Raw genomic sequence first — 24,716 nt, forward strand, 5'->3', positions numbered from 1 at the left:
TTTTCCCAGTCTCCTTTAGGCCAGTAAATCTGGTCTTTTTTTTTGGCGAGTTAGAATTATGTTCTACATCCTTCTCCAACTCTGTCCAGGACCCTCTGTTGTGATCCCAGTCAGAGCAGTCAGTGGTGGTAGCTGGGCACCATCTAGCTATACTGAACTCAGTCTGGTGGAGGCCGTGGTAGCTGTGGTCCATTAGTCCTTCGGACTAATCTTTTCCTTGTATCCTGTTCTCTTCATTCTCCCTTGCTCCCAAAGGGATGAGACCAGTGGAGTATCTTAGAGGGCTGCTCACAGGCCTCTGGGCTAGTCCATCTTTCAAATGAATATGTCATGGTTCCCAATAAGACCTTCAGCTCCTTCAGATAAATTCATACACTGCTTTTATTTCTCACAACTCTTAATGCAGCACCTTGGGACATAGAGGAATTTCACAGTAAATACTTGTTAGTGGACAGGAAGGAAATTGAGGTGATGGAAGCAAAACACCCTGTGGATGGTCTTTCTTCCCAGAATGTCAGATGTCAGCACCCTAGTTGTTTTGACAAAAGACATATTGCCTCTCTGCCCTAAATCTTTCCTGGTCCTATGATGAGAAGAACTGATGGTTCCCCTCTTCTCAGTTCCTCCCTCACCTACACCAAGAAAGGGACTTGGGAATCACGGGGTGGGGGGAGTCCAGGGGTGGTCCCCTTTGTCAGAACAGTGCATACATACAGAGACTTTCTCCGCCACTCTGTAGGCCCTTTGTAATGAAGACAGGCTCAGGACTAAGATGAATGCTCTTCTTAGGATAATTAGCTAAGGTTATTATCTTAAAAAGAGAAGGGTCAAAGCCATGTTAATGTCAAATTAGACCTTATAACATTAGGAAGAAAATCAAATTAATGCTTGTTGTAGTGAGATGTATTTAGTTAATTCAGGAGAAATGGTCCACAGCCAATGTTGTTATAGAGAAACAAGCTGAAATTTGAAAAGTCACCCTCCGCTCACTTTTCCTCCACTACACCACCCCTTCTACCCTCAATCAAAGGGCATCAGAGACCGACTGAGCTCACCCTCTATGGAGCCAAAGATGGGCGGATAGAGCAAAAGGATGTTGATGTTTGCCTGAAGTCTGAGTCAGCAAAAGTTTGCAAGATACAAGGACTAAGGGCTAAAACTTCACGAGCAGGCAAGGTGGATGGAATGTCCTGAGGGAGGCAGGGGGAGGAGGAACACAGATGGGCAGGGCTTAAAGAAGATATGGACAAGGGGCACTAGGAAGATTGCTGAGATGGACTGACGGTGGGAAATGAAGGACATTTTTGTGTGCTACTGTCTGAAGATCTAAAAGAGAGAGTATCTCCTCTCCTGCAACCCATATAAGGGGGAGGGACAGGTAGGTAAAGTCTCAAACTCTTTGTCTTCCAACCCCTTCTTCATTTGGGATGATGGTTTGTACACCTCAGTCACAGAACTGCTTAAATTTCCAATGGAGTTGAGTGTGTGTTCAGTCCCAAGATGACGGATGGGCCAACACATGCTTCTGATGGCCTGGCCATCTTCATTTGATTGTTTGATTGATTGGGAAGGATTACAGGTAGCAGGCAATTCCCCAAGTCTGAGAAAACCTAGAGACAGTTCCACTGATCTTTCCTCCCAAACTTACCCAGGGATTGCAAAGAACACTCTGTGCAGAACTCTGTGTGTGTGTGTGTGTGTGTGTGTGTGTGTGTGTGTGTGTTTTGCCATAACATAAACATTGTCTTGGCATTTAGGAGATGGATAGTGAAAAAACTGATATTGGAGGCTGGAAAGATGGCGAACTGTGGTGTGCAGGGACAAAACATATAACAAAACATTGACCTGTGATAACAACAGGAGACAATACACCCAATGAACCTACAGCTCTAGGGGAAATTAAATTTTAATAGGATGATATTTAGCCAGATTTATGAGTAGACAATGTTTGACAATTATATAATAATTATAATTAATGAACAAAATATTGGCATTACTTATTGCATTGTTATTTTATAATAACACAACTATCCCTCAGGTTGCATTACAAAGTTTTGGGAGACAGTTTTTTTGAATGGTCCCAATGAATTAGGACCCCAATACTCATCCCCTTGTGCAGTTTCCGTCCACATTGATTTTTGGACTAGTCCACGGAAGTTGTTTTGGCCAATGGGCATTAGTGAGCATGAAGTAAGCAGAGACTTGATAAGTACTTGCACGTTAAAGCTTGTCCTTTCGGAATGCTCCATCTTGGAGTCTAGTGACACAGACTGTAAGAAGTCCAGGCTAGACTACTGAATGATTGACGGTTACATGGAGAGAGGCCATGGAGAATGAGAACTCACACTGGATGGTCTAGCCACAGCCAAGCTAGCTGCCTGAGTGACTCCATGAGAAGAATTGCACAGTTGAGTCCAGAGTCAACCCATAGGAATGTGAACAATAGTATCATTGTTGGAAGTCCTAAGTTTTGGGATGGTTTCCAATAGGTAATTCAAATAAGAACTGAATGCATTTATTCACATTTCTTCCATTCCACAGATTAATTTACATATACAGATTAAATATTCATGTGGGTTTTATTTTGATAAGTCATTTTTATGAAAAAATTCACTATGAAATATATTTAATACAACTGAATGTTAAACATACATAAAGATCTTAATATATATACATTTTCCCTTTCAAAATTTTTCAAGAATAAAAGCAATCATAAACAAATAAAATAATTTCACTGATATTAATTCTCAAATCAAGGGAAATAAATCATTTGTCAGATTATTTGCTCCTATTGCAGCACCTAACAACAACATAGTAAATTCAGAAAAAAAAAAATCACTACACTCTACAGTCACAATCAACCATTAATGCACTCTATACATACTTTTCTCAACTTGATCTTGTATTTCATTATAAAATTTTTCTAGTACTGGGCTGCAGTGTAAGTATCTTGATCTCCTATAGCATTAATTCATGTTGTGTGTTCAATATAGTTGTATAAGCAAAAATGACTATTTTGTGGCTTGGAAAGTACTGGCACACAATAAAAATATACATATTTTGGTCCCATATCTGGGGACCCCAAATTTTTCAGGAGACAAAGTTTAGGTATTTAGCATGCTTGATTCCAAGTTATGAGTTACAGCTCTGCCCTTCTGCAGGAGATGTTAACGTACATTTATCCCCTTCCCAGTGAGAGTTCCTTTGTTCAAATTTCTCAGTCTTCGCAGTTCTTGAAAGCAATGAGTACTTAGAGCAAAAATGGCTCATGATTATGAATAATCCAATTAATTAAGAAGTAAAATATTGTCCTTTCTTTCTTGCTTGGTTTAACCAGGACTGAATGATGTCATCCAGACTCAAAGTAGAGCAAGAAGACCTGTCCACCATTCGTCTTGTGATGGAAGCCAGAATTGTGAGCGATGATCTTAATTCCAACGTCTCCTTCCAATCCCTAAACCCTGCTGATTTAGATTCCAAACTATCTCTTCATTGTAGCCACTTTTACCACTCTTGACTGCCATCCCTTTAGCCCCAGACTCACCTCTTTCTCCTGAACTACAATTTCCTCCTAACCACTCACTCCTTCATTCAACCTTGCTCTCCTCCGATCCTCTCTCCACAAAGCAGCCAAGATGCTCTTTATCTAATACAAATGTGATTATGCCCCTTCCCTGATTAACTCCTTGGACGACTTCCCATGGCTCTTACGATAAGAATCCAAAATCCAGACGATGTCAGAGTGGGGTGGTGAGTAAGGGTGGGAGCTTTATACCCAGATAAAGGCTTTCAGTCAAAACCCAGCACCATTAGTTACTAGCTGTGCTCCTGAATCTAGTTACTAAGGCTGTTTCCTTATCTATGTCCACATCTTGGGTTTGTATGAGGACTAATTAGGATAATATGTGAGAGGCACTTAGCCAAGTGTCTGGCACATAGAAAATGCTCTGTCATTGTTAAGTGTCATTCTTATTGGCCATTTTAAATGCCCTTCTGACCCCAGCCTACCTCACAATCCTACCTAGTACCATTATTTCCCTTACTCTGAGTGCCCTGGTACTATTACCTTCCGTCAATTCTTCCAATAGACTATAATCTTTTTAACTTTAGAACCTTCATATGTGATTCTCCTCCATCAAGAAATCCACCTCTTTTACCCAGCTTTCCCTTCTCATAATTAAAGTTCCAGCCCACATTTCGTGTTCTTTGCACAAAACCTTCCTGAGACCTGAGAGAAATGATCCCTTTTACAGGGCCTGTGCACCGTCCTGCAGCTTCTGTGAGTGACAAGTGCTAAAAGCTCAGAGCCACCCCCTTCTCCAGAGAACTGACTACACTAGTGGTTCTCAAATCTTATTAAGAATCAGAATCACCTGGAGGACCCATGGAACAACAGATTTCCGGGCTCCACTCCCAGGGTTTCTGATTCAGTCAGTAGGTCTGGGGAGAGCTCTGAGAACTGACATTCTTAACAAATTCCCAGGTGATGTTGATGCTGCTTGTTATGGACTGAATTGTGTCCCCCAAAAATGTGCATCAACTTGGCTAGGCCATGGTTCCCAGTATTGAGTGGTTGTCCGCCATTTTGTGACCTGACGTGATTATCCTATGTGTTGTAAAAACTTCTATGATGTTAATGAGGCAGGAGTAGAGGCAGTTATGTTAGTTATTGAGGCAGGACTCAATCTACAGGATTAGGTTGTATCTTGAGTCAATCTCTTTTGAGGTATAAAAGAGAGAATCAAGCAGAGAGGAGAGGGACTTCATGCCACCAACAAAGAAGCATCAGAAGCATAGCGTGACCTTTGGACCTGGGGTCCCTGCCCTGAGAAGCTCCTAGACCAGGGGAAGATTGATGACACAGACCTCCCCCAGAGCTGACAGAGAAAGCCTTCCCCTGGAGCTGGCACCCTGAATTTGAACTTCTAGCATCTTAGCCTGTGAGAGAATGAATTTCTCTTTGTTAAAGCCATCCACTTGTGGTATTTCTGTTATAGCAGCACTAGATAACTAATACACTGCTGGTCCGTGGATCATCCTTTGTGAACCACTCTTCCAGACCAAACTAAATCCTCCTTGGCAGTGGGTTATGGCAAAGCCTGATCATCCCTTTTCCCTATAAAGGAATATGACTGATTCACAGAGGGGACAAAAAGCCTCTCCCTTCCTCCAACATGAGACTAGTTCTGGGGTGCAATTCATGCTCCAGGGCTCCCCGTGGGATCAGGCTGAAGTCAGCTCCACCTGAGAAGACATCTTTGCTCAGCTCCTTGCCTTGTCTAATTGTACTTCCCTTTTTCTGAGAATGCTCCCTCAATAAACCATGGACACAACTCCCTGTCTCAGGCTCAGCTTCTGAGAAACTCACCCACAGATACACACGTGTAAATAGTGTGACACCAATTACCAGTTGTCGTCAAGTCAATCAAGTCAATTCAGATTCATGGCGACCCCTTGTGTGTCAGATCTGTGCTCCAGGGTTTTCAGTGGTTGATTTTTTGGAAGTAGATCATCAGACCTTACTTCCAAGGTGCCTCTGGGTGGACTTAAATGTCCACCCTTTTGGTTATCAGCTATGTACGTTAACCATTTGTACCACCCAGGGACTTCAAATACAGTGTGTAGATACAGGTAAATATATATAAAAAAAAATACAAGGTGATCAACGTTCCTTAGATAGGAATATGGATTTCCACAGAAGAGGATTTGCAAGAGCATTCTAGGATGAAGAAAGCACATTTTCCCTTGAAGACTTGATCACAGAAAAGATGCATCCTGTAAAAATCTTAAAAGTTCATCAGTATCATTTTTAACAAGCCCCGGAAGCCCGTTGTACCTGAGGCCTTTGAGTTCTCAGAGCTGCCCTGTCTCTGAGGTGCTAGGCTGTCATTTCATGCAATGAGACAACCTGTACTTTGTAGGACCTTAAGCAGCGAGACTCCATAAATTCTGCATCAGGAGGAGTATGGAGGCGTCTCTTAATGGCCCCAACAACTACCATTTCACTGTCTGGGATCTGCCAATATGAGATAATGTTGATAAACTGCGGAGCTCTCTGCAAGCTATACAGCTAGAGAGCAAGCAGAGTTTGAAGGCTGCAACTAAATTTTGTTGCAAGCAAGGCCAGAGGACAGGGTCTGGATGACTGAGGAGGCCTCAGTGGCCTTTTTCTAGAAATGGGCTGTGGGGATCCCATATGCCCAGCGCTCTTGCTTCAGTGTCATCTCTGTAAATCAGAATTAATGGGCTCACCTCTCTTCCTGGAGCAGGTGGCGGTGTCCTCCATTGTGGGCTGGCGTGCCCGGCATGGAGGCTGCAGCCATCTGGCCTGCTGTCAGGAAATCAAGCTGATGCCGAGTTTGGACCACGGGGTGATTAGCAGGGCTCTACACGGCCACTCAGGACATGCGGAACCCTCCGCATCAGTGCCTTCCTCATGCCTGGCATGACGATATGCACTTGGCTGCAATAACAATGAAGGGGGCTTATGGACTAAGCCATCTGGTATGTTGGTAAAAATAACAACAAGAAGGTGTCTGCATAAGTAACTGCCCCAGTCAGAAGTAAACAGTGAAGTAAGTACCTTTGCCCGGAAGCCTAGTTGAATGTAATTTCCAGGTTCACACATTTTTAACAGTAGGGGGCGGTAGGTCTCTACGTTGTCGTGGTTTTCCTCATTCGTGGGAAAACCCTGATCCCTTTCCTGCTTTCATGAGGTAGTCCCACAAGCGAAAATTGTATGGGGGTGCTGTTACAAGTACCTTTTATAATCCTTGAGTTAGTAAAATAAAGACCCAAACTAGTTGCCTTCCAGTGGATTCCGACTCATAGCGACCCTATAGGACAGAGTAGAACTGCCCTATAGGGTTTCCAAGGAGCGGCTGGTGGATTCGAACTGCCAACCTTTTGTTTATCAGCCAAGCTGTTAACCACTGCCCCACCAGAGCTTCTGAATAAAGACAACTCTGGCAAAATCACAGGAAATTTCCTAGCTTTAAGAGCTGGACCGCTGACCAAAAGGTGGGCGGTTCAATCCACCAGCCGTTCCTTGGAAGCCCTATGGGGCAGTTCTACTCTGTCCTGTAGGGTCGCTGTGAGTCGGAATCAGCTGGACAGCAACAGGTTTTGTTTTTTGTTTTTTCGTTTTGATAGTTCCCACAATACCACAAGAGCAAGATCCTGAACAAGGCTTATAACTGGGACCGAATTACCCAATAAGCAAGGTCCGCACGGGCCCAATGGTGCCTTCCCACCAGTCTGCAGTGCACAATTTCACCTGTCCTCCACCACGCATAGATGTGGTGAAACCCATGTGAAACTGCTCACCAAAGATTAGCAAGTAAATTCAATGAAGCCGTAGCGTACCTTGCTCCACACAAGCTGGTGTGTGCCGTGTTTGCTGGTTAATCGCCCCTGCTGTAACAAGGGAATGAAACACCATCTCCCTCCCTCTGAAACAGTTCGCAATTGCTTCTCAATTTCATCCCCTTCTCAACATAAGAGAATCATATCCTGCATGACAGTGGGAGGAAGAACTTTTATTCGGAGCTTGATGTAACTCACCTTGTCCCTGTAGCCTCTCCTCTCAGACATTTTTCTAGAGGAGCTTCTTGCCCTTCATCTTCCAAGTACGACATCTGTAGCACCAAATACCCCAGATTATAGAAATGTCACATCTCAAGTAAGCATGAGGAAAATATGCTGGACGATAGAAATGTGTTATCACCTTATGAATCACAGTCAAACATGGTTTCACTGCTAAATTCTGGATCCTTTTTGATGGCTACTTGAGCATTCAATTCAGAAACTTCTAGAAATATTTCAGAAGACGTCTTAGTTATCTAGTGCTGCTATAACAGAAATATCATGAGTGGATGGCTTTAACTAACAGAAATTTATTCTCTTACAGTCTGGTAGGCTGGAAGTCCAAATTCAGGGCACCAGCTCCAGCGGAAGGCCTTCTTTTTCTGTCGACTCTGGAGGAAGGTCCTTGTCATCAATCTTCCTCTGGTCTAGGAGCTTCTCAGTGCAGGGACCTTAGGTCCAAAGGACATGCTTCCCTCCTGGCTCTGCTTTCTGCTTTCTTGCTGGTAGGAGGTCCCCATGTCTCTCTGCTCCTTTCTCTCTTTTATATCTCAAAAGAGACTGACTCAAGATACAACCTAATCTTGTAGATTGAGTCCTGCGTTATTAACATAACTGCCTTTAATCCTGCCTCATTAACATCATAGAGGCAGGATTTACAACACATAGGAAAATTCCTAGCAGATAACAAAATGGTGGGCAATCACACAATACTGGGAATCATGGCCTAGCCAAATTGATACACATTTTGGGGGGATACTATTCCATCCGTAACAGAAGGCATAGAGGCTTATCTTAAAGTTCTATATCCATTAGGCATGTCTTATTTTAACATGTGGAACATGATCTTGGAAAAATTACATAACAAAAAATCCTAGTTGCCCACCTCTTTTCACACTACTATGTAGATGATTGATAATTTTTTAAAGAATGAAAACTTTAATACAATGGAATCAAGCTCTAATCTGGTCCCATCAAGGGAAGAAGCATAATTAACGATGTTCCCATTTCAAAAACCCTAACTAAAATCTCTTGTAAAAGACAGTTTGTCCCAAGACTAATTAGTGACCAAGAGAAAAAGCAGATGCTACTTTTCTTAAAAACTAGTCTCTGGTTGATGCAAATGTTTAACTTGCTTGGCTGCTAACCAGAAGATTGGAGGTTTGAGTCCACCAAGATTCACCTCAGAAGAAAGTCCTGGTGGTCTACTTCAGAAAAATCAGCCATGGAGCACAGTTCCTCTCTGACATACACGGGGTCGCCATGAGTGGGAATCAACTCAATGGAGATTGGTAACTCTTCTTAAAGGTAGATATTTTTCCTTCGCCACCTCTTTCTTTATAAAACCAAGCCCTCAGCCTTTTTTTCCTGGTTTTTAGCTGGAGGGACGGAGACCCAAGAGATGATGTGACAGTCCCAGTAGCTTTCTGGGATGCTGAGGTGATGAGAAGAGCAGTAACTATGCTCACCTCCTGGGATGCTGATGAAGACGTGATCTAGGACTTTCTTCTCACTGGGGTGGATTGACGCTCTTATCCCCTGGAGTCTGAGTACTCTGACCTGTAGGCGATATCAGTGAATCAGCTGTCAGTACCGACTCTCCACCTGCCTTTCCCATCCATTCTCTCTACTTCCTGGATCCTTGTATTCAAGTGTTTTTACTTAATATCATAATAGTTTCCTCTGAAGGCACTCTCTCAGTGCTGCGAATATTATTAAAATGTTTATCTCAGTACTTTTTCTATCATCAGCTTAGACAGTTTTTAGAGACTGACTTGTGCTTTATACATAGTATCAATGTTATATATTTGGTAGGATCCCAACAAATTATAATGTTTAATTTTTACACATGGCAATCCAGAGTGATAAACAAGAATTTCCAGCCCCTCCCCACCCCGAACCAAAAGCAGAGTCAGAAAATGTTGCAGCTAAAAAAGAGAAGAGGCTTCTGGAATGTCAAAGATTTTCTCCGAATATCCTCTCTGAAGAAGTCATGGTGGTACATGGCATGTACAAAAAAATCCAGTTTACTGTTGGAGTCCATTTTGGTTATTTTTCTTTAATTTTTTTTCATGCTATTTTTATCATAAAAGAGTGCCTTTTCAGAAATGGCTCTTAGTTGAAGGGGGAGCACGTCCCTTCCCACCTCTGTTAATGGAAGATCTTGCCATCAGCTTGGAAACAGCTGAGCATGGGGTGATTTGTGTGGGACAAATTAAACATTCCTCATCCATGGCCCTTGCCCGATTCTGAGTGGGGCTAGTGAAAAGGACCTGCCACTGTTTTCATCACTGGCAAGGTTCTCCTTATGGGAAAATAGAGAGCTGGTAGGATTTGTGTTGGGGGCGATTCTTCTTTCTTGAGAGGATGATAGCATGACTAAAATTATGGAAGCATAAAAGCTGCAGGTTTCCAATAATGGGCACTGCTCAGTATTATTAATAACCGCGCACAAGGCACTTTTATGCTGGCAAGTGACTTCAATCATTTTTATCACACAATAGCTGCAGAGGCTCAGTGAGGTCTTCAATCTCTTCCTAAGACTGGGTCCTCATAACATGTACAGCTTTAAGGTGAGGGGGAGAATTCCCAAGGCTCTGTCAAGAAATGTTTTTGAATTATTAATTCAAGAATTATATATATATATGTTGCAATTAGCTGTCATCCAGTTAGCCTCTGACTCATTGCAACCCCACGTACACAACAAACAAAACGATGCCCGGTCCTTGCCATCCCCGTGATTGGTTGCAGAATGGCTCATTGTGATCCAAAGAGTTTATATTGGCTGATTTTCAGAAGTAGATTGCCAGGCCTTTCTTTCTAGCCTGTCTTAGTCCAAAGCTACACTGAAACCTGTTCAGCATCACAGCAACATCCAAGTCTCCATAGACAGGTGGTAGCTGTGCATGAGGTGCATTGGCTGGGAATCACGCACGGAAGGTGCGAATTCTGCCATTGAACCACCAATGCCTCATATACATATATATACATATATGAATTTATATCTAGACTTGATCCAGATCTAGGTCTATATCTATATCCATATCCACATCTATCTATCTGTCTGTCTATGTATCTGTGTATCTACCTATGTATCTATTCATCGATCTATGTATCTATGTACCTGTATCTATCTATCTGTCTGTCTATGCATCTATGTATGTACATATGTATGTATGTATCTATCTATCTGCCTATATATATCTCAGTAGGGATATACCAGTGAGTTAAACACAGCTTCTGCATTACCGCATTTAATCCTTGAATCCTCACCGACAACCCCATGAGAAAGGCTCTATTATTCTGGCCTTTTCAAAGAGAAGTGAGGCAATGTATCACAAAGATAGCAAGTGGCAAAGCCTGGACTCAGACCTAGGTGTGTCTGATTCCAAAACTCACGCTCTTACACTAGAATCATCAAATACCACACACAATAGGTAGGAAGATGCTCTGTGCCCTCCTCTCTCCCACAGGGTCCTGACCCAGTGGCCCAGGGTCTGTACCAGGGATGGAAGCAGAAGGTAGCCTCACTGCAGACATCAGTCAGAGATGAGCACCCACAGCCTCCTCCAGTCCCTTCCCCCAGCACCTTGCATCCTCCACCAGGCAGAGACTATATATTCCAGAAAACAAGCATGAGAAGCAGAGAAAGAAACTGATGAAGATAGATAGAAATCAATAAATTAGGCAACCAGAAGAAGAAACACCTGGAAGTGTTGAATTCAACAGCTTGTTTTGGGGGATACTAATCAACAGACAAAGCTCTGACAATGCTGCAAAAGAAGAAAATTATTAGAAGAAGGAAATAAGATGTAGCCATTTATTCAGAGGGGATTAGGCAGCTAATTAAAAGAAAATGTTATTTACAACTCAGTAATAAATTTTTAAAATCTCACTGAAATAGTTGATATCTGGGATAACATGAATTTAAAAAAAAAAAACAAGAGGCAGAGAGCCTTGAAAGACAAAAGTGCCTTAAATAAAATGGGGAAAGTTTTCAAAGAAATAAGGCTTTAAAATCTTTAGGTTCTCACTAGCTTACTGTCAAATTTTATTAAACTTATAAAAGACAATAAGTTCTTAATTTTTGCGTGTTCCTTTGTGTGTGTGTGTTTACACTGCTATTGAGTATTGAGTACTTATTACTTGGCACAAACCCTGGTGTCATGGACTGAATTGTGTCCCCCAAAAATGTGTGTCAACTTGGCTAGTCCGTGATTCCTGGTATTGCATGATTGTCCACCATTTTGTCATCTGATGTGGTTTTCCTATGTGTTGTAAATCCTACCTCTATGATGTTAATGAGTAGAATTAGCAGCAGTTCCATTAATGATACAGGACTCAATCTACAAGATTAGGTTTTGTCTAAAGCCAATTTCTTACAAGACACGAAAGAGAGAATTGAGCAGAGAAACAGAGGGACCTCATACCACCAAGAAACAAGAGCCAAAAGAATAGCGCATCCTTTGGACCTGGGGTCACTGTGCTGAGAAGCTCCTCAACTGGGGAAGATTGATGACAAGGACCTTCCTCCAGAGCCCACAAAGAGAGAAAGCCTTCCCCTGGAACTGAAGCCTCGGAGACTGTGAGAGGATAAACTTCTGTTTGTTGAAGCCATCCGCTTGTGGTATTTCTGTTACAGTAGCACTAGATGACTAAGACACCTAGTAAGTGCATAATATGAGCTATCATATTTAAAGCTCACAATTTTAAGGGATAGGTGCAGTTGTTATTTCTTTTCTTACAAATGGGGAATATATTAAGTTACATGACCAAGTTGAGTCAGCTAGTAAGTAATGTAACTGAATTTCTAACCCATCTGTCAGATTTAAGAGCCTAAATTATTAATCACTACCCTAAGCAACTTCCAGAACATAGACTGTAACAGAGTACAGAATTTTATAAAACAAGCATAGTGTTGATGCAATAATTTTACCAATAGTTATCCCTAAAGAAAAAATAACTGGCCTAATCTCATTTTTCAATATTTAAATAAAAATATGAAATAAAATATTGATATACAAAGTATAGAAACATGAATAATATACCATGATCAAGTATGATTATTTTAGCAATACCAGGAAATACATTACATTAACAAGTCAAAATAGAAAAGTCATCCGAATCATAGAAATTTATTTCAGAAAAAGATATTTTAAAAAATGCAACTTCTATTCTGATTTAAAAACACTCATGATAATCTCTGATTCTCAGTGGTAAAATATGAAAAGAGTTTTCGTCAAAAGTAAGAATAAAAAAAGATTATCCACTCTCACACACATTATTTGTATATTGTTTTTAGAACTTCTAGTCAATGCAATAAGATAAGAAAAAAAGGTAGTTAGAAATTTGGAAGCTGCAATAGAATTCGTTACAATTACCTACAAATTCTCCATGTGAAAAAACAAGAGAATCAAAGTAAAAATAATCAGAAATTTAAGGAGGAGTTCAGCAAGCAGGCTGAATAAAAAAAGGACTATTAAAAATAATTCAACATCTGCCTTGCTCTTTCTCAAATACTTATTGAGATCTTTTTTTATCATCAATTGAATAGCATTCTTTGACTATTTTAGTTTCATATGCCTTTTATATATGGTGGTTTTTACCTTTTTAAAAAATCTTGATTTATATTGCCTTTTGTTTTATGTTTTGATTAAATCTCCCATACTAGAAGCATTTCTCAAAGCTGTGGTTGTTATAAATGGTCTGTAGCAGAAATAGTAACTGTGTATCCAGTTGTCACCATTTCCTTTTTCTGAACATATGGCAGATGGCATTAATCACTAGTGATATTATTTTCCCCAGCCCAGATGTGACCTGTGAATCTTTCTCAGTAGAGAACTGATAGGCACTGACTTATGAGGTATAAATGAATCTCTCCTCCATAGTTTAGGGAAGGAAATCCTGGTAGTGTTGTGGTTAAATGCTATGGCTGCTAACCAAAAGGTTGGCAGTTTGAATCCACCAGGTGCTCCCTGGAAACGCTATGGGGCAGTTCTACTCTGTCCTATATGGTCTCTGTGAGTTGGAATCAACTCGACGATGACAGGTTTGGTTTTTGGTTTTAGTCTAGGAAATTTGCATCAGTCTCCCTAGTTGGATTTCCAGTTGAGGAAAGATAGTCTTCCAGCATTCTATACCACCTCTAGCTTGCTACAAACTCAACTCTGAGCTCTTCCAGAGAGGTCAAAAGACTATAATGTGCACGGTGTTGGAAGGCAGGCCCTTTTGGATATAGGATTAGCAGAGGTGTGACAAAGTGATTCAAAGGAAACACCAGACTTCACTCCTGAAATGTCTGTGACCTGTAGCCTTAGAATAAAAAACTTGACAGCTCTTTTATACTTGGACTGTCAAAGCAGTCACTGCACCAAATGTCTGAGGCTGATGGTCAAACAGTCATTTCTCCAGTTGCCAGCAATATCAAGACCTCAAGTCAGCCATTTGGGAAGGCAAGTAAAGAGATACCAACTGGATAAAAAGAAAAGCAAAAAGGCACACAATTCAGCGCAGACTCGCTCATATATGATTTAGAAGATAACACTAATTCATTCTGTGTCTCAGGGAATAAGCATTAAATAATAGATATGCTCAAAGAATTATACTAGGCACTGTAGAGTTAAAATATTAAATATCAAATAAATAGGCATAGATATGTCAATTCACAGTGTTTACCTTCTGGAAGAGTATATAAACATTTGAAATTGAAATTGGATCATAACATTCCTTGACTCAAATCTGTAAGTGACTTCCATTTGCTCTTAAAAGGACATGTGAACTCATTAGCACTACAAAGTATGGAATGATCTGGCCCTGGCCTGTCTTTGCACACTGATGTCACCTTTCTTTCCCACTTCATTGGTTCATTCTAGGAAGTTTGACCTCAGGGCACCATTGCAAAACCCTAAGGGGGCTCCATTTACATACCTGTTGGCATGGAGTCGATTCCTACTCTTAGTAACCCTGTAGGACAGAGTAGAACTGCCCACAGGGTTTTCAAGGAGTGTCTGGCGAATTCGAACTGCCAAGCTTTTGGTTAGCAGCCATAGCTCTTAACTACTGCGCTACCAGGTCCCCTCCATTGACAAAGCTTTATGCTACACCTTGTATGACTTTTGGGTTCTTAGAAAGCAGTTTTTCCTCATTTTAAGACCTTTGCCCATGTTTTTCCGTCTGCTAGAATGTTGCTCCTCCACACTTCCATTTCTTTGCTTGACTAATCTTTTTTTTCCATATCAGTGTGTCAGCTGACATCTTACTGCCTCAGCAAGGCCAACTCTGAACAACACTAACACTCCCATTATGACCTTCCTTTATTATTTCATTGTACTCTATGCGTGTGCTTTGTAGCACTAACTAAAATGCATAAATCCCTTGCCATGGAGTTGATTCCGACTCACAGTGACCCATGTGTCGTTGTTAGGTGCCACTGAGTCGATTTTGACCCATAGAGACCATACGTACAACAGAACGAAACACTGCCCAGTCCTGCGCCATCCACACAATCATTGCTATGTTTGAGCCCTTTGTGGCAGCCACTGTGTCAGTCCATCTCGTTGAGGGTCTTTCTCTTTTTCAAAGACCCTCTACCTTACCAAGCATGATGTCTTTCTCCAGGACCCACGCGTTACAGAGTATAATTGTTTCAAAGAGTTTTCTTGGCTGTAATCTTCAAGGAAGCAGATCATCACAAGCTGCTGAGTGGATTCGAACTGCCAACCCTGAGGTTAGTAGTTGATGGCAAACCACCTGGACCACCCAGTGACCTAATAAAATGTATATTATGTATTTATTTTGAGTTTATTTATTGTTTGTCTCCACAGTTAGAGTGTATGTTTCTTGAGGGCAAGAATAATGTCTATTGACTTTATATACCATGTACTTGCCATTTAATGGGTCCAGATTTACTAAAACATTCAATGCATAAATAAATGTAAGAAGACATCTTACCTAAATACATGAATAGTTAAGAATAAGTAATGGTGTACTAAATGGACACAGCAGCCCAGGGGCAAGGACAAGAAGGCAGAAGGGACAGGAAAGCTGGTAATGGGAACTCCGAGTCAAGAAGGGGAGAGTGTTGACACGTCGTGGGGTTGGAAACCAATGTCACAAAACAATATATGTATTAATTGTTTATTGAGAAACTTATTTGCTCGGTAAACCTTCATCTAAAGCACAATTTTAAAAAAAGATAAGTAATGGTGTATTAGAGGCACAAAGTGAGAATTACGAGAATTCAGAAGAGTGAGAAATCATTTCTTACTGGAATATCAGAAAACACTTCCTGAATTAGGTGGTGTTTAAGACTGATGAACAAATAAAGTTTCAATATAAAATCCACTAAAGTTGAAAGAAGAAAACCTCTGGAATTTGACAGGGCTCCAAATTTAAGTAAGTTATGTGAATTTGGACAATCACTTTAACAAGCCCCATTTGCTTCGTACGTGAAATAGAGGCCACGATGATTAAAGTAAATGAGATCACATTTGGAAGTAACGTGTTCAGTTCCTGGCACAAGGAGATAGTCGATACGTGATTAGCTATTATCATTATGCAGATGTGATAGCGATTTTTAGAACAACTTGACAGAATAAATTGAGGCGTGAGGTGGAAAAGCGAAGGGCGTACATGAGAAGCCAAGGGTTTGGATTTGGCTGGAGCTGGCATTGTCTGAAAGGAAGGAGGAAGGAATATGGTTTGAAAGACAGACAGGTGTTCAGGGTTTTTCTGGAGTTACTGAGAGTCATGAAATGCTACTGGTTAAGAGGTTAGAATGATTAGAGTTGGGTTTCAGAAATATTGATCTGGCAGTTGGGTTGGGGAGAGTTTATCAAAGGGAGAGACCACTTTGATTTTCTATGACAACAGTGAAGGAAAGATTCTACTTGTGGCACCAGTTCATGAGAATTCAAAGGCGAGAGACAGAGGCATTTGGAAATAGTTTGCTGGAATGATATTTACTGTATGAATTTTTTAAAAAAATAAAATGGACCTACCAGTGTGAGGACCTGAAGGCAAGCTGGACTTTGTTATAGAGCTGGATCATACTGGAGCTATTTGGCAAACTCAATTAAAATATACTAACAACTTAAGGTTTTTTGTTTTTGTTTTTGATGTTTCCATTTTGTGATAGATGTGCAAAAAAATATGTGCATAATGCAGTAATATTTACATATAGTTTAGATAAATGGGAAGGGTACGCATACTGCTAAAAGGAAGAATTGGAATGAAAGGTGAAGAACGTAAGGCATCCATGCATCATCATAAACGCTACCTTCCCCTCCCAGATCTGTATCTATGTATCTGTGCATCTGTATCTTACTGTGTAACTGTCTCTGTATCTATATTTTACCTGTATTTTCGTATGTATTTCTCCAAGTGCTTTTGCAGTTTAAATATTTCAGTCTATAGACAAATTTGGCACAGTGCTTTTGGAACATGATTTGTTTCTATATATACTCAGAGCCTTAAAAATATGATAGACTGTACATTCTCTAAGCTAGGATCCATGGCTGAGAGACTGTTAGATCCCAATCAAAACACCACACTCAGCACACAGTAGGTTCTTACCAAGTATCTGATGTACAAATGAATGAACCAATTAGTAGATGAAACTTTAACTTTTTAATACCAGTTCTAGGAATTTATAATAATAACCTGTTGCTGTCTGGTCGATTCTGATTCATAATGACCCTGTAGGATGGAGTAGAACTGCTCCATAGGGTTTCCAAGGAGCGGCCGGTGGATTCAAACTGCCGACCTTTTGGTTAGCAGCCGAGTTCTTAATCACGATGCCACCAGGGCTACTATAATAACAAAGTCATTCAAAATATGGGGAAGAAAATTTCACACTTTAAGACTTTAATGTTTGTCTTACTCATCTAGTGCTGCTGTAACAGAAATACTGGAAGAGGCTGCACAGGCCTGGCTCACTATTATTTACTCCCGTTGCTAACTGCCACATTGTCTCATGATCTTGTTCCTCCAGCCTCTACAAAAGGTTTAAGATTAACTGATGTTCCTCCTTGGAGGGTGGAAAACAAGTGATAATGATCTAAGGATGACAACCAAACAAAGGACCCATCTTGGGACAAGAAAAATCAGGATGTCGCCAGATAATCCCCAAGAATGTCACTGGATAATCTCCAAGAATGTCACCAAATAACCCCCAAGAATACCAGTAGAAGCTTAACTCATCTGAGACATGACCAGCTCAAGCGGGAACTAACACAAACCTCTAAGACTCATAATCCTGTTCCTATAAAAGCCATCAACTGATCCACAGTGGGGGAGACGGGTTTTTTGGAGGAATCTATTCCCCTCTGTCTCTTATATATCGATATATAATAAACCTCTTGCTGCTCACCTCACCCCTGTCTCAGAATTGGCTATTGCGGCAGGCGGCTCCAGTCTGCGTTATTGTAGTAACAATACCACAAGTGGATGGCTTCAACAAACAGAAGTTTATTTTCTCATAGTCTAGTAGGCTAGAAGGCTGAATTCAGGACATCAGCTCCAGGGGAAGGCTTCCTGTCTCTGTTGGCTCTGGAGGAAGTTTCTTGTCATCAGTCTTCCCCTGGTCAATGAGCTTCTCAGCATAGGGACCCCAGATCCAAAGAACATGCTGTTCTCCTGGCTCTTGTTTCTTGGTGGTACAAGATCCCCCAACTCTCTGCTAGTTTCCCTTTCCTTTTATCTCTTGTAAGATAAAAGGTGATTCAGGCTACACCCTAGGGAAACCTAAGTGACCTGAGTAAGAGTGTTACATCCCACCCGAAACCTCTTTAACATAATCTAATCTTGCCTCATTAACCACAGGCAGAAATTAGGATTTACAACACGTAGGAAAATTACATCAATCACAAAATGGAGGACAACCACACAATACTAAGAATCATGGCCTAACCAAGTTGACACATATTTTGGAGGGACACCATTCAATCCATGACAATACTACTTTGTAAGAATTATAATTTGGTAAAAGCATAAAGACATTGCAATAAATCAGTCGTATATCCACTCAATTAAAAATCATATAATTTTTTAAAAACAATATCCATGGTTTATAATAACATATGCTAAAATATTAAGGGAAACAACTACAGACAAACTTTTATATGAGAATAAATGAAGGTAAAACAAACTAATAAAAAAGTAAATGGTAGAAAAGATATAGGAAGTAACCCATCTCGTGCGAACAATGGTCTTCTTTGTGAGATAAGCCTAGTGCCATTGTTATCTCTTATTTTTCTGAATTTTCCAAGTATTCAGTTGTAAGTATGAGTTACTTTATTACAAGAAAAAAAAAATGCACCTCATTTAAAAATCTATCTTCATTAACAAAACAACAAATTTCACAAATACAAATCACCACCAAAGGACAGCTTGCTACTGGGGTACCTACCACTAAAGGAGCGCTGGTGGTGCGGTGGTTAAGCACTCAGCTGCTAACCACAAGATAGGTGGTTCGAACATGTGGCAGTCTGCTTCCACAAACATTACAGCCTTGGAAACCCTGTGCGGCAGTTCTACTCTGTCCTTACTGTGAGTCGGAATTGACATGACGACAATAGGTGGGATCTATCGCCATTCCTGTTTCTGTGCGTTGTTCACATCAGAGCTGTGGGGTGAAGTGGGAGGGTCTGTCTTTGATCAAACATTGGAAAATGCTGGGTTAGACAAAGCTCAGGGACATCCTTTATTGTGGGACTTTTCAGAGCCTTCAACATGCTCATGCATATTTGCAAACGTATTTGCTTAAGAACTCTCTAGAAGACATTTGCAAGTCTTTTTTTACCTTAACCAACCTTTTTGTATATAACAAAAACAATACAAACCAAAGCCACCTCTGACTGAGTCCTTATTACATGTCAGATGTAATGCTAAGGATTTTTAGATGCATAATTGCATTTAATACTTGCAACAAATTCTAATCAAGCAACATTATTATCCCCATTATACAGGTGAGGAAGCTGAGGTTATGAATTATGCCCAAACCCATATAGCATGTAGCAGACAGCCTGGATCCAGAGCTGGTTTTGATACATCTTTGCACAGTTCCTGATCCAGCTTCCCAAATTACAGAAATATGATCTCTCTCTTATTCCAGACACACTGATAAAAACATCCTAAAAATAAATAAATAAATAAAATACATGCTCGAGATAAAGACTCCAAAGCTGTTTTTGCTTTTTCTTTTCCGTCCATGGCCCAGTACTGCTGCCATTCCCAAATGAACAGGATTTGTATAACTTTCATCAACAATAGAGCCAGGTCATATCTTTAATCTTCAAAACAAATGTGTAAGCCAAAGAGTATTTCTGACATTTTAATTTATTATCTGCATTTGAGGTGGAAAAGGAATTTGAACGCTGTTGGAGATAATGTGATTTGTGCTTTGGATAGGACATGCAGTATCAATCATTTAAACATTTTGCTATAGCTCTTTTCTAGATGCTTGCTGCCAGGATGGAATGAATAAACAGAAGTACAATCTGAATATAATAGCTCTTATGCCATAGAGAAAGAAAGATACATGGTCTTAGGCGGGAGGAAAGTGAGAGAGTTTTACCTTTTCCTGGAAGCTGAGAGCAACTTGCCAGCTATGAACGTTTGCCATTTCTATGACATTTCACTTTATGGGTGTCTATATCCTTAATGTGTACCCTGATGAAGTTTAGCGTGGTAGCAGGACGAATACAAGTCTTCCATTCAAACTTTCATTTTAACTCTCTTAAATAGTTGGGGCTGAGCACATGCATGACTACAAACGTATATTCTATTGTACCATTGCCTTCTTCTGGTTTCAGAATAAACTCACTTCATTAAGAATATTCTCCGCAGAGGACCCATGTCCTGCCACATTGCGAACAGTGTCAAAGCCGGAGCTCTCACTTCTTCATCCGTAGGATGCTGGAGTTATGTTATCAAGATCTCATATAAATATGTATCTGAAATGGATGGCACAGTGTTTGGCACAGGGGAAATAATACATTTGGACGCCTCTTTACAAATTCCTCTAACGCTTTGCACGATGGGATGGATTCTGTGGGTGAAGTAAGAGAAAACTGGCAGATCTATCATCCAGTTATCAATTCTTGCAGAGTAATGCTCGATATTCTATTTAACTTTGATCACAGCAAGACTTAAGCAACCTTGGCGGACACTGGGAACCCTTAACCTGTTTGTAGACAAGGGAAAAGAAAAAGAGAGAGGAAAAGAAATAATGTAGAGTGGGAATTGTGTAGGAGGACAGGGAAGGCAAGAAAGACTCAGGAAGAAGGAAGGGATATGACAAACGAGGCAGAGGCAAAAAGCTTTCTGTGACACTTGTTGGAATCCACACTAGTGGTTGCCTGCCCTGTCCCAGTCTTAACGGCCTGTGTTCCTCCACCCTTACCCTGGGTAATAAATGCGCATTTTTAGTTTAAGTTTATAGAAAATTTCTTTTTTCTTGCCCAATCCTCAATTAAAGAGTTAGTTTTGTAAGATAGTGAGTGATTGATTCAGAAATTCACGAGGCAGAAATCATCTGAGAGATATTTTCGAGAAAATTCCTTGATTAGCTACTCAGGATAACATTAAGCGGCGATCAGATACTCCCCTGCGTTCCATGTTACTCAGGCTAACACAAAACGGTGATCAGAGACGTCCCTATGTTTCCTAGCTCTTTGCTGGGGAGGTCATATCCTTAAAGTTTTTCAAGAACAGGAGCAAAACTTGAGGCTCCACATGGCTTCAGGAGGAATAAACACAAAACAAAAGAGTCCATCAAGTTCAAGATCCGTGAACATGGCCTGAAGGCTATTTCTCCTTCTCAGCAACCTCTTTAAACATAAAGAGGATTAGCAGTGATGGCATCTAATTCAACAAATTTTTATCTCTTATCTGGGCTGCTGAAATTAAGTTTCCTCTATTCTTCATAAAAAAAATAACAAAATAGTAAACACAAAATTCTTCTAATATTTTGCTCAATATAAAGACTGAAGAACGTGTTCTCATTCTCTCTCCCTTATAAAAGCACAATGTATCTCCTGTCTCACATACTTTAGACATGTTATCAGGAGGGACCAATCTCTGGAGAAGGACGTCATGCTTGGTAAAGTAGAGGGTCAGTGAAAGAGAGGAAGACCCTCAATGAGCTGGATTGACACAGTGGCTGCAATGATAGGCACAAGCATAGCAACGATTGTGAGGATGGCGCAGGACCCGGCAGCGTTTTGTTCTGCTGTACGCAGGGTCGCTATGAGTCGGAACTGACTTGACGGCACCTAACAGCAACAACGTCTCCCAGGCACAGAAGCAACTGGGTGGTCCTGTACGATGCTCTTCTCTGAGAATATTCAAATTTATATGTTCACAGGTGAAAGAAGCAACACCAACCCAAGGCACAGATTACTGACAGATGATATATGCATATTTTAAGTTTAATTTAAACTCAGATATAAATATCAAATGGCTAATAGTACAGACTGTGGAGCCAGGCAGTCTAGCCTCAGAGCCAGATCTGCCATGTATGTGCCGTGTGACATTGGGCAAGTCATTTAACCTCTCTATGCTTCATCTTTCCACGTCTTACACAGAATATAAACGTAAGTTCAAAGAGAAAGGAATAATGCAAAATATCTGACTAGTAAGAGTTTTTATACTAACTTAAGTGGATAAATGTGGGTGTCTTAGTCATCTAGTGCTGCTATAACAGAAATACCACAAGTGGATGGCTTTAACAAAGAGAAGTCTATTGTCTTACAGTCCAGTAGGCTAGAAGTCCGATTTCAGGGCACTGGCTCCAGGGGAAGGCTTTCTCTCTTGGTCGGTTCTGGAAGAAGGTCCTTGTGATGCATCAGTCTTCCCCTGGTCTGGGAGCATCCCAGTGCAGGAACCTCAGGTCCAAGGACGTGTTCTGCTACCGGCACTGCTTTCTTGGTGGTATGAGGTCCCCCGTCTCTCTGCTTGCTTTTCTCTTTTATGGCTTAAGACCCTATCTAATCTTGCAGACCTCAGCAATATAACTACTGCTAAACCATCTTATTACATCCATAGTGATAGAATTTACAATGCATAGGGAAATCAGATCAGATGATAAAATGGTAGACAATCATACAATTGCTGCGAATCACGACCTAGCCAAGCTGACAGATATTTCGGGGGGACACAATTCAATCCATTACAGTGGGCATTACATTTCTGAAGTATTTATATCCTATTTGATACATTTAAAGAATGATATCACATCTTCTTTTAGAATGTCACTATTAATGTTCTAGAAATTATGTGTCTTTTTTGGATATTTAGATTTGTAATGAAGTCTTAATGTGTCAACTTTAAAATACCCAAGTGGGTACACAGTTTTTCAAAATTATTTTAAGGGGTGCAGACGTATATTTTAGAAGATTTGGAATGCAAATTCTTTACTTCCTAATTCAGTTGGAAACTGAAAATTGGTTTCATTGTATAGCCATCAATACTCATAGCGAGCTTATAGAACAGAGTAGAACTGCCCCATAGGGTTTCCAAGGAGCAGCTGGTGGATTCAAACTGCCGATCTTTTGGTGAGCAGCTGAATGCTTAAAAACTGCGCCACCAGGGCTCCATATTAAAATATTATATTAGCTTCGATAACTATCAACAAAAATAATCTTAGCATCTATAAACAGTGATGTTCTCTTAAGATCTGACACAATCTATACGAAATCCTAAATAAGTTAGTGCACGTATTGTCACAGGACTTAAATGTAGTAAAGCATGATCAGAAATGTAAAATTTAAAAAATCTCAAAAGTTTGATAAAAAATTGTATGTTAAACAGCTTTCAAGTGATCATTTTTGTTTTATATTCTACTGAGAACATAGAGCAATCAAATTATGCAGCATTTCCAAGCTCCACTTCAGTGACTTGGCACAATTTTCTTGTCAGCTTCAAGCTTAAATTTATATAGTAATGACAGCCTAAAAATTGGTGAATCATGGATAATTGTTTTTTAACTGGGGGAAGGACCCTAATACTTAACACAAGATGTTTTGGGGGTGTGTTGATGAATCACTCTTTGTCATCATCTCCACCCGGAAAGTGATTTCTATTTTTCCCTGTCTAAAAAGCTTGACATATTGCAAACAAGAGAAATGACAAATATGGGGTCACACAGAGGACAACCACAACATTAACCAAGTACGTCTCAAATGTAACAAGAGTAGTTTGACTAAGTTCTTCAAGACGAAGGAGAAAAATATGCTTCCAACTGTTAATGGTGGTTATACTGGATAAAAAAGTGTTCTAGAGTTCAACAGAAAAAAACTTTCTTTTTTCTCCATATACTTCTGAATCTTTTACAATAAGTCACTCATGTATTGTGTGACAAAATAATATATAAAGTATTTTTAACCAAGGGGGCAGTGTTCTCCAAACTTCCTTTATGTCCCTATATTCAATGCCTCTCCTCATTTAAATCACTGAGAGATTGGTTGGCAATGTTACTTAAACGGCCGTGTTTTATGGCTTACAAAGTCTTTCACTTATCTTTTCTCACTTGATCTGTAGAGCCCTCTAACACCAAAAAAAAAAAAAAAAGACAGGTGTGAATACCCCCATTTTACAGATGAGCAAACAGAGAATCAGAGAGGCAGGTTGATTTTCCCAAAGATACAGGGTCCCTATGAGTCAGAACCGACTTGACAGCAATAAGTTGTTTTGTTTTTTAATATAGCTGTAAGTGACAAACCTACTCTATCAGTACAGAATATAGGGGTTTTCTTCCTAAGAGAAAGGAGACCTGGTGGCGCAGGGGTTAAGCTCTAATCTCTAACTGAAAGGTTGGCAGTTTGAACCCACGAGCTGCTCCAAGGGAGAAAGACATAGCAGTCTGCTTCTGTAAAGATTACAGTCTTGGAAAACCTATGGGGCAGTTCTCCTCCATCCCATAGGGTCACGATAAGTCGAAATTTACTCCATGGCAATGAATTTTTGTTCCTAAGAGGACACAGTGTTGCTGTTGAATGGTGTGGAGTCGATTAAACTCATAGCCACCCATGCGACAGAGTAGAGCTACCCAATGGAGTTCTCTAGGCCGTAATCTTTACAGGAGCAGATCACCGGGTCTTTCTTCCATGGAGCCACTAGGTGGGTTTGAACCA

The sequence above is a fragment of the Trichechus manatus genome, unplaced genomic scaffold, assembly GCF_000243295.1.
Source record: "Trichechus manatus latirostris isolate Lorelei unplaced genomic scaffold, TriManLat1.0 scaffold00049, whole genome shotgun sequence".
In the NCBI taxonomy this organism is placed as follows: Eukaryota; Metazoa; Chordata; class Mammalia; order Sirenia; family Trichechidae; genus Trichechus; species Trichechus manatus.